Genomic DNA, 13,303 nt, shown 5'->3' on the forward strand with positions numbered 1-13,303 from the left:
AAGATGGACATAATGATGATACAGCATGCGCCCTCTCTGTAGGAATGCGGGTTCGTGAAGTTAAAGTTCAGACGACAAATTAATAAAATGAGATGTCGTTAGCCGTGCATTTGTCATAAAAGGTTTCCTTCTGAAAGACATCAAAGGGTCCCACACATTATCCAGCTGAAAGTCGCCATTGCGATTACTGAGATCTACCGACAATCGTATTTCCACCGATTCCTTAATTTAATACCAGTGGGATGGATATATTCGAGGCCAAGATTTCCGTGCCAGAATAATCCATAGAACGGACTGTACAGATACAACCCTCAGCTATGGCCCACTCACTGAGCGGCAAAAAACTGGTGTGGCGATCATGTTCAACGCAGCTGTCTCGTTGAATATTTATTGGATATTCTGTTCTCTTTACGGTTTCTTTTCTTAATTACATATCGCTGAAAGTCTAAAAGTGAACCTTTATTATCCAACTTAATTTTGACATATCAACACTCGACATGTTTCACTGTAACTGTGTTCGATTTCACGGCGCTTTCTTTATTTTCTCCACATCATCTTCTCAGACATTCTTGAAGATTATCACTACGTCTCCCTATACAGGGAAGAAATAATGTCGTTGCATTCATAATCTCCAGTTTTGAAGTAACTATGTCCAGAATTTTCAGATCACCCATTTGATTGTAAAAGAAGAAATGTTTTTCGATGCTATATTCAGCTTGGAATTGTAATTAGATGAGATGGCTAAAGCAATAACGCACACATAATTGAAAAGATTTAACGTGAGTTTAACGACAGCAGTTATAATCGAGTTTACCCCAGATCGGCTGAACGTTAGAGCAAGATAGATGACATCCAGTGACGTGCGGTAAGTGCTAAAAGACATGCCTGTTTATTTACTGAAACCCTGGTTTCGCAGGACAGAGCGTATCAGGTTGTGGAAAGGGGCCAAGGTCAATTACTGTTAGCTATACAATAACACACACATCTTTATTGTTCAAACCAATGCACAGTTTTCTCTTTAAAACAACAAAGATCAGTTCACGGCTGAGGGCCCAAGTAACTTCTCCAAAATGGTTCAGATGGCTCTAAGCACTATGGGACATTTGAGGTCATCAGTCCCATCGACTTAGAACTACTTAAACTTAACTAACCTAAGGACATCACACACATCCATGTCCAAGGCAGGATTCGAACCTGCGACCGTAGCAGCTGCGCGGTTCCGTACCAAAGCGCCTAAAACCGCTCGGCCACAGCGGCCGGTGTAACTCTCTACAGAATAAGTGTAAATGATTCCTTTTAAAACACCAATATTTAGAGTAGCAGCTGAAGGCCTTAATTAAGTAAAATTGCAGTAACTTCTCGGCTAAAGGTCGAAATAATAGATCAGCTAAGGAAATTCTTTAAAAGCCAAGCATTCACAAGTTTCGGCTAAAGGCCATGTTAAGGAAATTCAAATTAATTCTTCGGCTGAAAGCCCAAATAAAAAAAAATTACATAATAAAAGAGAGGCTGTAAAGGTAAGCTTTTACACAGTACAACAGAAAAACATCTTAAGATAACTTGAAGTATTTTGTCGGCTAAAGGTCCAAACAATTACTCAAGAGTAGTTAAAGACAATCTTAAAATAAACATTTAGAGAACACGGCTGAAGGCCGTTTGAAGAATTCCAGATGATTAAAGAGAAACCTTACAGACAAGGATTTACATATTAAAGCCACAGATTCTGATACAAACGCGCCTGAAGGCCTAAATACACAGCAACAAGAATTCTAAATGAAACACGGCTGAAGGCCTACTCTTAAAATAGGTGTCATTTAGTTCGGCTGAAGGCCATATACTAAACATAAACAGACAATATTAATACACTGTTGAAGGCCTTTCACAGTACCTGCGACCAAATAAAATGACAGTCACAAACAACAAACAATGGTACTCAGAAGTGTTGCAAGAGTCGGTCTGGGGAGGAAACTATAACCACAGTTTATGTGAGACAGGCAGCCACGCGTAACACTGAACAATCGGGTGGCAAGACGCCCTAGGGACGGCTGAGGAACCAACCAACAGCCTAATCAATTCCCTTCCACCCGACACACTCGCTGCTCTATTTCAACCGACCGACTGACTACTCCAGTACGCAGACAGCATTCATATGCTCAGTGGAAATCACAGAAGCTACACACGGTTCCACGTAAACACACTTGCACAAGAACCCGAACAATCGTAAAGGCAATCACTGTGGAAAAACAAGGACGAATCAGTTCGACACACAGAGAGTTTCCACAAGTGGTCGGCGACCAAATACACGTCGTCCAATGAGACGACCAACCGAACGACCACCCAACGGTCATCTCGCTCCAATCTCCTTCCGTCGGACAGATCATGTGTGTCGCCAGCGGGTGGCGAGCACTGGCTGTTCGCACCTCACCGGCGCTCTGGCGCCGACGCACTGTGCTGCGTTCCGACTTCACTGCTGTTGTGCCCCGACTGAGCTCCCAACTCCTCAGATACACGACGACCCGGAAATACTATCGGTCGCTCCAGAGATGGTGCGACAGTGCGCTTATCGATAAGCGCTGCTACTGCCACTCACGGGAAGGTAAGGCAGGAAATTAGTGACTCTAGTAAATGGAATAAGAAAACGAGGCGGCAGTACCGTAAGAGAAGATGACAAACAACAAACGGGATAAACACGAGCCGCGCGTGGCTCAGTTATATTTCAGAAATTTCAAACAAAGTAAACCACACCTCAGACATTTAGGCGTTTGAAGCGTATTGTAGTCATATGTAATTGTGTAGCTGTTGAAATAACGTGTCTAGCTATTTCCGAAAGAGATGGTAAGTTTCCAGATCTATCAAAGTAGTATAAAACTTTATCGTCCTTCTTTTAAGATACCCAGTGTGAACCAGGTTTACTTTTTACCTGGAGGCTAGCAACCGCACTCACATAGCTTTTAGGCATTTTGCGTAAAGTATCTCCCTTAACACACGTCGAAAACAGTGTTCTTGCATCGTGTAAGTCAATGTTAGACAGCGCTCTTGTTAGAAGAGTGCATAAGAAGAATCTTTATTTTTGTTCATGAAATACAGACCAAGAACATTTTCCTACATACTCCTTCGCAAAATCTGCTATGTTCGAAAAATGCTATTGCCTCCATTGAATGATTACGCCTTTACAACTAAATTAAATCTTTATGAGCACTTCTTGCAGGTTTAACAGAATTAGCTGTGTCTGCTAACCTCAAGCTAATCCTCGAAACACAGACAGTGCAGAAAATTTGTAAACGAAAGATAATACTTAATCTGGTTGTAGGATGGCTGTTATGCGCTATCAGCAGAGCGATTTTGCTTTTGGAGTAGATTGTGTGCTAACGATTTTCCTGTCTGGCTTCATTCACTTTAGACTACTTTGAACTGTTTTAATTATGCCTTGTTTATCATCATCATCATCATCATTATCATCATCATCTTTTTCTTCTTCTTCATCCTTGTCGCACCCACGTCCATTCCAGTTTTAGCTTTCATGGCACCAGTCACTGCTAAAGCCGTTAATTTTCCTCTCAGGTCAGTGTTTTATGCCTTCAGTCTACATCGTGCTCTTTCATCCACAATACAGTCTGCTAGACGTCTGTCTGATAAATTGTCTGGGTTCGTTGCATAAGCGATGTCATTTTCTTTTCACGCTACATCTGATGGGTGACTCCTGTATCACCTCTATTAAGCCTTTCCATCAGCCATGTTACTGAGCCTTGTATGGGTTATATCAAATTATATGAAATTTCAGAGGCAGGTTATGAGTACCACGATTAAGGAGAAATCCGTCTTCTTTCTCCTTCTCCTTGTTCACTGCTAGAATTTCACCTCAGAAGTGATGCATTAGAATCCAGACAATGCTCTTATATTTTAATTGCTGAAAGGCGGAATAACCCTTAGCGTGTTTGAAGAAGCGATTCAGGAAGCACGCACTTCAGCTTCCCATCAATCCTATTAACAATGGAAGTGGGCTACATCCACAAAACTGAAAAATGGTGATCTGTTTCCTGATATAATTAGCTGCATTGCACCTGGTCTACCCAACTGTGGAAAGAAAATTCCAATAAACAAGCTTCTGCTTCGTGAAAATTATCTCGAACTTAATGATGTGTGTATATACATTATATTCCAAATGACTTTTGCGATATAAATGTAAATCTCCAGTACCAGTGTTTTGAAAGTAGAATGATACCAGATATTTCATATTTTCGAGTAAGGAAGATGTAATATCGCCTGTGGAAGCTCTACCGCTTTCGATTCTTATTTTCGATAATACTGCTTGTGATAAGGAAGCTCATATAAAGGCATACTTTGCGTGGGATCGCCATTATTGTGTAGACAGACTTTATTGATGTGAAAAGTACAGAAAAATTCCGAAACAGTTGCTGAGAGACGGTGTTCTTGTAATCATTCTTTTCATACAAGTCAAACATAATTTAATGCACGTATTCAACGATCAAATGAACTCGGATATGAGTTCTAATATTTTCATCGAAATGTCCAAACGAGAATTGAGTGAAAATGCATACGGTTTCCTGATTGTAAGCAAAGTACACGAATTTCTTAGAAAAATGACGTTTTCATATTAATTTCGGGAATTATATTTGCATTTGATGTTATCTGTAACACGTGAGTAGTGATATAAATTGAGACATTTGTTTATAATCCATTCAGATATTGACCTAGCATTCTGGGTGTCAACAGGTCTCACAGTTGCACGGAACATAAGATTAGTCTTGAAAGTCAGGTATTGAAATCTCGACTAAAAGTGGAATTATTGCAAAAATCCAAGCTGAAACAGAATATGTACTGGAAAGAGCATTTAGTTTTGTTTTTCAACCACAAGAGAAATTGGGGAGGCTATTCCGAGAGGAAAGTCTCAGTTGCATTTGTATATTGGAACGTTCTATCAGCTGAAGTAGACGACTGCAAAGTGTTTGGAAACATTTCACGTAATAGTAGCACGAATATTACGTCAGCATAACAGAGTGCAGTGTTGATATGGCGTCTAGACATTGTGAAGCGCATTTCATTATTCTTCGGCACTCTAATACCACACTTATTTACATATTAATCCTTCCTAACGATACTCTCAAACTTCGTCCTGATATTAATCATTACTAAATTGTGATTTGAATTTATATTTGTTCCAAAATACGCTCTACACTCCCTGCTTCAGCGTGATATAATCCGGCTGTTATCTTTCCATGCCTCCAGGAGTTCTCTATGTATAACTTCCAGTTTTGTCATTCTTGAAAAGTGTTTTTCCTGTTTCTGATAGCTGTTCCAGAACTAAAGAAGTTTTTCTCTTCCCTCATTCCTAAAACTGACAGGTATTCTCCCGCAATGCATCTTTTGTTCCATCCCGTACTCCGACGTGCAGATCCCCCGTAAGTATTAGATTATAATTTTCCCTTACTTTCTAAACTAACCGCCCAATCTGGTCATATACTCTATCTATGTATCTTGTGGTTGAGACCACAGCGTGTCTACATGAACTTATTGTTGTTATCATTAGTTTTCTGTTGATTCCGATGAGCAAAATCCTATCATTGAACTGTTCACAATAGCTGACTCTGTCTCCCACCTTCTTTGTTTTAGCAAATCCTTCTCTAAACACAAAAGAATTAATGACATTTAGCTGCTAGTGTGCATTAATTTACATCAATGGGAAAGTTGAGAATTTGTGCTGCTTTGGGATTCCAACCCGGGTCCCCTGCTAACTAGGGAGATGCTCAGCCATGCGGGCTCAGTGGTCAGCACAACTACGGACTAACGTAGCACGCCTCCCGTCAAACGCAAATTCACAAGTCATCAACACACTACTGACGTGGGTAGTGTTCCTGCCCATGATCCTTCCGTAGCGTTTCACCGATTCCCATAAGAGTTCGAGCATGATGTGCATGTGCAGTGAAGGCATCACTGACGAGCTTCACGTTAATTGTATATGTGGTGTCTGTTCTTTCGGATATGTCCGAAAGAACAGACGTCATTTTGATCCTTCAGCCATTATGAATCAAGACAAAAAGGAATTAACCGCTTTTAGGTACTACTGGGTACAAATTTAGATCAGTGGGGAACTTTGTGTGGCCTCGGATTCGAACCCGGGTTTCCTGCTAACTAGGCAGATGCTCTGACCAATAAGCCAGGCAGACACAGTGATCGGCGGACATCTCCGAAAGATCAGACACCACTCTTATAATGAAGGCGATGCTGGCCAATGATCCCTTCAGTGCAGATACACATCACGTTCGAACTCGTTCGAACTCTTACGGGAATCAGAGCAACGCTACTGAAGGATAATGGGCAGGGACACTACGTGCGTCAGCAGTGTCTTGATAAATTGAGAATTTGGGTCTGATAGCAGCTCACTAAGATCGTGCAGTTGCGGTGACCACTATGTCTGCATGAATTAGTGGTCAGAGCTTCTGCCTAGTTAGCAGGAAACCTGGGTTCGAACCCCAGTCAGGCACAAATTTTCAACTTCACTATTGATGTAAATCAATGGCCTGTACCAGCTAAACGTCATTAGCTCCTTTGTGTCTCGATTCACATAAGCAGCAGCATCAAAATGGTATCTGTTCTTTCACACACCGTATATATAAATCCTTCTATCTTTGCGCAACATTTTGTTACCGTTAACCTAATTTATCTGACCTTGTAACCCATCTTTCCCTTTCGCTTCAATGACTCCTAATATATGTACACTGAACCACTGCCTGTCCCTTTTCAGAGTTTTCACATACGGACGTCTGGTGCTCCACGTTCTGACCTGTAGAATTTTACTGTTAAGCTGGTGTTTCAACCTTTATCTATTGTTCATCTCCCCTTATTAGATTTTTCCCTGAATGGGCGCTAATCCCGAATCTTCTGCCATTTCAGCGCTCGTCGAGAATGTTCTTTCAATTACAGGCGACTTTTCCTGTGGATGCATGGAAATGCAGTCTTTCATTATCTTTTGAATCCTCATACCGTTGATCACAGGTGAACATTCCTCTTAAATGACGATTTCCGATCCCAAGGGCGAGGTGGAGCCATGAGACTCAGTACACTCCTCCGCTTCTTTGAAATGGCCATGGACATAAAGAGGACGACTCGTTGTACAGTGAGCTTTGGCTGTAATTGCTTTTTAATTTTATTGTAAGCCAGTGCTGTCTCCAGACGTCGAACGCAGGTCGGATTACGTTTCGATTAGTATTCACAGACGTTATCCGTAGACGACGGTGACAACGTCTATCAAATGACGGAAAGATATATCAGCAGGGTTCGAGTCTGAGTACCAGATGAATAACGTGTGGCCTCATATAGTTAGGAATGGCATGCTTCTTCTTCGTCTATTATGAAACAATTACCTTGTGTCAATAAGTAAGTCGATTGCAAGTAAATCCATCAGATGCCGATGAGCACAATTTGGAGTGGGTGTCCACTGTATTTTGTACCTCTTTGTTTTCAGCTGGAGAAAGACAAGTTCAATTGTTACAGTACTGTTGCTGCTATGTAGATGACCTCTAGCAAATATTTCACAGTAGAGGATAACTTTCCGTTTTAAAAGGCTAAATAAATAGGAAGGACGAGACTGAGGTCATAAAAGGTGGAATAATGGTTTACTGCTATGATATCTACGGACAGAAAGAATCTTGTTCATATGTTTGATATCGGTTTTTAACTGGTTCTGTTCTGGCGTAACCACAAGCGCCGGAACGAAGATGCGGAACGCAGGAGCAGAGAAGGCGGCGAGGAAACATCGCCAACGGTGCGCGGCATTGGACCACGCCGCGTCAAGAGCTAAATATGCTGGAATAGCATGGAATGTGGTCTGGAAAAACATCAGTAGTGATGTTCTTTCGTCTCATCTGAGAACAGTTTGGAACAAGGTGGTCAATAACATCATCATCACTAATGAGCGTCTCTTTGCCAGCGGTTTGAGTGACACCAACCTCTGCAGCAAATGCAACCTCGTTGATAGTGTGCTTCATCGTTGCACATGTGGAGATCGGATTATCAGCTGGAGGTGGACCAGGGAGAAAATTGCTCAAATAACAAGAACTTCAGCAACCAATGTACCGACTAACATTTTCTTCGGACCAGAAGAAAGTTGCTACCCTCAGGCAAAAAATAACGCAGTTATTTGGTTAATGGGAAAATATACATTTTTAACAATATTGGGAGCTGTGAACATATTGAATACAAAATGTATATGGAAAATGAATTCGAGAAAAGACTTAAGTATCAGAATCCCAATAAGAAATATTGTAACTTGCGCCGAATTGTCTTCAACAGAATGGGTATAGGTTAGGAACTGGATTCCTCATGGAGAGGGGATGGCTTGTGTCACGTTCCCGATCCTAACCTCACCTGCAATTCCACATGAAAAATAAATTAGAAGGACAGCAGATACAAGAATATGACGAGAAACACCTGGTGTCATAAAGGAAGATCTTAAACTCCCTAAGGATGCGTTCAGAAGGCTGGAACTGACAAAAAAACAAGGCAGGGAAGGACTTTGTCACTGTTCGGAACTGCTCGCCTGTCCAGGTAATTTACCCGGGAAGGAACGCACATCATGGATTTACTGAATGATTAATTTGGGTCTGGGAAATGATGATGAGGAACCTCAGGATGCAGAAGAAGAAAATGTGCATGCTGAACGGCCACTAGTTGAAGGTGACAATGGCGGTGCTAAATGTGTGCTACATTCCTCATTCTCTGAATGCTGTAATTTACGACTGCAATTACCTGTCACCTTATTTATGTCGTTTCATTGTAAGCCAGCCATTTTTGTTACTGTTTTGTAGAATAAAAAAAAGTGATAAAAAAAGAGCGACACGTATAAGACGTGAATATAAACGCCGTTCCTGATAGCCACAGTCGCTCACAGCGGTCCGAGTCTGCAAGGAACATTTGTGCTACGCTATCAGATTGTCGTGATACGTATCAAGTGCTTACTTGGACTTGGTTTGCAGCAAGAACTTCACTGTTTTCATGTCGCCTCTCGCTAGCGACATTTGGTGTAATGGAAGTTAAGTATTGTCAATTTTCTTTCTAGAAATAAAACTACTAATCTCATTTGTTTGAATTGTTGTATAGCATTCCGAGAACGCAACATTCTCTACGCACCCTGTAAGCAACGAGTTGGCAAGATACCACAGGCTCTATATAGAAGGGAGCCCAGATAAATCGTATGCGCTCCATCACTACCAAGCAGCATCAGAATTTGCTGTATTAAAGTAATAAAGACTGAATATATTCAGATGGTTCTAATGGATACGAGACATGTGGGTATGCCATTCTGCTCCACTAGAATATTGTTCAAATACTAGAAAAGCAAAGTAGAATATCTACCTAGACGTCCAAGAAGGCTTGATAACACCCATAAAGCTTACGGATACGTCTGTCATACTACTCTCCGGCATTGCAGTTGTCTGTGAAGGTCCCAGGAAACGGGATAAAAGAGGTGACAGTCCAACATTAAGAAAATGAATCAAAAGTTTAAAACAACCGTTCAACAGTCTTATTCAGCGATAATATTCAATAGTTTGGGGTTGGGTTTCCTTGGGAATTAAAACAGTGTGACGTCTCTTGCAAACTGGTGGTAGTGCGCTTCCTTGAAACAATTCGTCAAACATACGCTACTGACCATTAAAACTGCTACACCAAGAAGAAATGCAAATGAGAAACGGGTGTTCATTGAACGAATATATTATACTAGAACTGACATGTGATTACATTTTCACGCAATTTGGCTGCATAGATCCTGAGAAATCAGTACCCAGAACAACCACCTCTGGCCGTAATAACGGCCTTATTACGCCTGGGCATTGAGCCAAACAGAGCTTGGATAGCGTGTACAGGTACAGCTGCCCATGGAGCTTCAACACGATACCACAGTTCATCAAGAGTAGTGACTGGCGTATTGTAACGAGCCAGTTGCTCGGACACCATTGACCAGACGTTTTCAATTGGTGAGAGATCTGGAGAATGTGCTGGCCACGGCAGCAGTCGAACATTTTCTGTATCCAGAAAGGCCCGTACAGGACCTGCAACATGCGGTCGTGCATTATCCTGTTGAAATGTAGCGTTTCGCAGGGATCGAGTGAATGGTAGAGTCACGGGTCGTAACCTCTGAAATGTAACATCCACCGTTCAAAGTGCTGTCAACGCGAACAAGAGGTGCCCGAGACGTGTAACCAATGGCACTCCATGCCATCACGCCGGGTGATACGCCAGTATGGCGATGACGAATACACGCTTCCAATGTGAGTTCACCGAGATGTCGCCAAACACGGATGCGACCATCATGATGCTGTAAACAGAACCTGAATTCATCCGAAAAAATTACGTTTTGCCATTCGTGGACCCAGGTTCGTCGTTGAGTACACCATCGCAGGGGTTCCGGTCTATGATGCAGCGTCAAGGGTAACCGCAGCCATGGTCTCCGAGCTGATAGTCTATGCTGCTGCAAACGTCGTCGAACTGTTCGTGCAGATGGTTGTTGTGTTGCAAATGTCCCCATCTGTTGACTCAGGGATCGAGAATTGGCTGCACGATCCGTTACAGCCATGCGCATAAGCTGCCTGTCATCTCGACTGCTAGTGATACGGGGCAGTTGGGATCCAGCACTGCGTTCCGTATTACCCTCCTGAACGCACCGATTCCATAATCTGCTAACAGTCATTGGATCTCGACCAACGCGAGCAGCAATGTCGCGATACGATAAACCGCAATTGCGATAGGCTACAATCCGACCTTTATCAAAGTGATCTAACGCATTTCTCCTCCTTACACGAGGCATCACAACAACGTTTCACCAGGCAACGCCGGTCAACTGCTGTCTGTGTATGAGAAATCGGTTGGAAACTTTCCTCATGTCAGCAGGTTGTAGGTGTCGCCACCGGCCCCAACCTTGAGTGAATGCTCTGAAAAGCTAATCATTTGCATATCACAGCATCTTCTTCCTGTCGGTTAAATTTAGCGGGTGTAGCACGTCATCTTCGTGGTGTAGCAATTTTAATGGCCAGTAGTGTATTTAGTTGGTCACCGAAAATATGCCAGTATCTTTGTCAAACTCAGGTGGGATACCATTTGCTCCAAGCAATTTTTTTTCTGGGGATGCTCTTAAGTATCCCAAAGAGTATATTAGGCGTAAAAGACATAACAGGGGACTGATGACCATAGATGTTAAGTCCCATAGTGCTCAGAGCCGTTTTAAAAGACATAATGAGTTGATAATTTTGTGGCGCTTTAAGAATAACAGATGTGATCGGATTATAGTAAGAAAAGCAAACTTCGGCAGTGCTTATTTCTCGTCAAGTATAACTTATGAAGTATTGAAGCGTCGGGTGACATTTCTAAAGGAATGTTTTAGTCATAGAAGATCGCGATATTTATCTGTAATGTACTTTACACGAGTCTGTAGTAATTTAAATTAATCGACACACGCAAAGCAGCAAATCGTTTGATTATCGGTGAGGGAAATTTATAGCTTTGGCCTGTCAGTCTTCCTTAGACCGATCGGTGTCGTCCTCGGAGCGCAGCTCCTGTGATTCAGATGGTTCTAGAGAGAGAATACGACATTCATTGCTAGTTCGAGCTCTAATTCTGTTGACATTCGAGTCCGCGAGCTACTTGGTTGAGCTGGGTTTGGACAGAAGACTGTTTTTGTCTGGTGGCTAAGATGCGATCGCCTCAAGCTTAGGAATTATGTTGTGTGCTTACACACAGCAAAATGGAAAGTCATAGATTGCTTATGTTTAGTTGATCGGAAGCTGATCATAGCGTCGTATATTAATTATTCCATCCGTTTTCCAGCAAATTCAAATATGTTACTGTCTTCTCAAGCGTAACATAGTTTTTCAGATATTGAAGAACTGATACGTGAGAAACATGGCTTCCTCCGTTTGTCGTCAATCTATATCTTGAACTTACAAATCTGAGTACCCTTCCGGGACTATAAAATTATTTCCTGGCATTCAGTGACAACGCAATTGCTTGTCAGTCCATTTCTTCCTTTTTTTATTCCAGATATCCCCTATCATTCTTTGTACTAAATGACTAGAGTGTGATACGGTGCATGGGCGACACCTTATTGAAACCCATGGCATCGCTATACTTTATATAACCATTCGGGGTGATGTCACAAGACTTAGATTCAAGCTACGGGATTTCAGGTTCGGTCACAGTTTCTGAACGGCAAATGATGCGACAGTTACTTCTGGTTTTGTGTCGTGCGGATGGATTCTGAAAATAATGCATCAATGCTGCATGAAAGTAGCATTCATGAATTACTCTTTGAGTCAGACAGTTTACAGATTCTTGATTTTATCAGATAAAAATTACAAAATTGAGGACATCCTTATTGCACTGCTGGACGCTGTAAGCAAGGATCTAACGCTCATTCAATACAATTCTCTGCCAGGTTCTCGTTATATCTCTCCGGTTAATGTGAAGATGCCGTAAGGTGTGAAACAGTCGTCTGTGCGATTTGAAGATTTCACACTGTACGATGCACACAGTGGTCTGGTGGGAATAGTTTGCAGAAATTTCTCTTGGCCTAGAATGCCCTCTTGTGTGTGATAAGCTTCTTTTTTTGAAGTTGCTTCCTCCACCATGTGTTGTTTTTGCATCCGAGTAAGCAGAATTCCTTAACTATGTCTACTCTGGGCGTCCCTCAATTGACGTTACATTTATCTATCATGTTATTTATGCTACTCCTCATAATTTTCTGCTTTCTTAGGTTTACTCTCAGTCCATACTCTGCACTCATTAGACTGTGTATTCCATTTATCACGTCCTGTAATTCTTCTTCTCTTTCACTGAGAATAGTAATGTCATCAGCGAATCTTATCGGTGATATATTTCCATCCTGAATTTTGTCGTTGCTTGTTCGATGTATAGATGTAACATTAAGCATTTCGTATTTGATCCTCTATTTTTATGGTTCCTTCCTGATTGTTGTGCACGTTGTATATTATCCGTCTTTCCACTAATACTTACTCCGGTTCTTCTCAGAATTTCGAACGTCTTGCGACATTTCACACTGTCAAACACTTTTTGGAGTTCGACAGGTCGTATGAACGTGTCCTGATTTTTCTTAAGCCATGCTTTCACTATTATTCGTAAGAAAAGGCTCCTCTGTCTGATGCCCTTATCTTTCCGAACTACAAACTGATCATCTAACACATACTCAATTGTTTTTCCATGTTACTGTATACTATTCTTGTCAGCAGATTGGATGCATGAGCCATTAAGCTGATGGTGCTATAGTTCTCGAACT

The sequence above is a fragment of the Schistocerca piceifrons genome, chromosome 7, assembly GCF_021461385.2.
Source record: "Schistocerca piceifrons isolate TAMUIC-IGC-003096 chromosome 7, iqSchPice1.1, whole genome shotgun sequence".
Taxonomy (NCBI): domain Eukaryota; kingdom Metazoa; phylum Arthropoda; class Insecta; order Orthoptera; family Acrididae; genus Schistocerca; species Schistocerca piceifrons.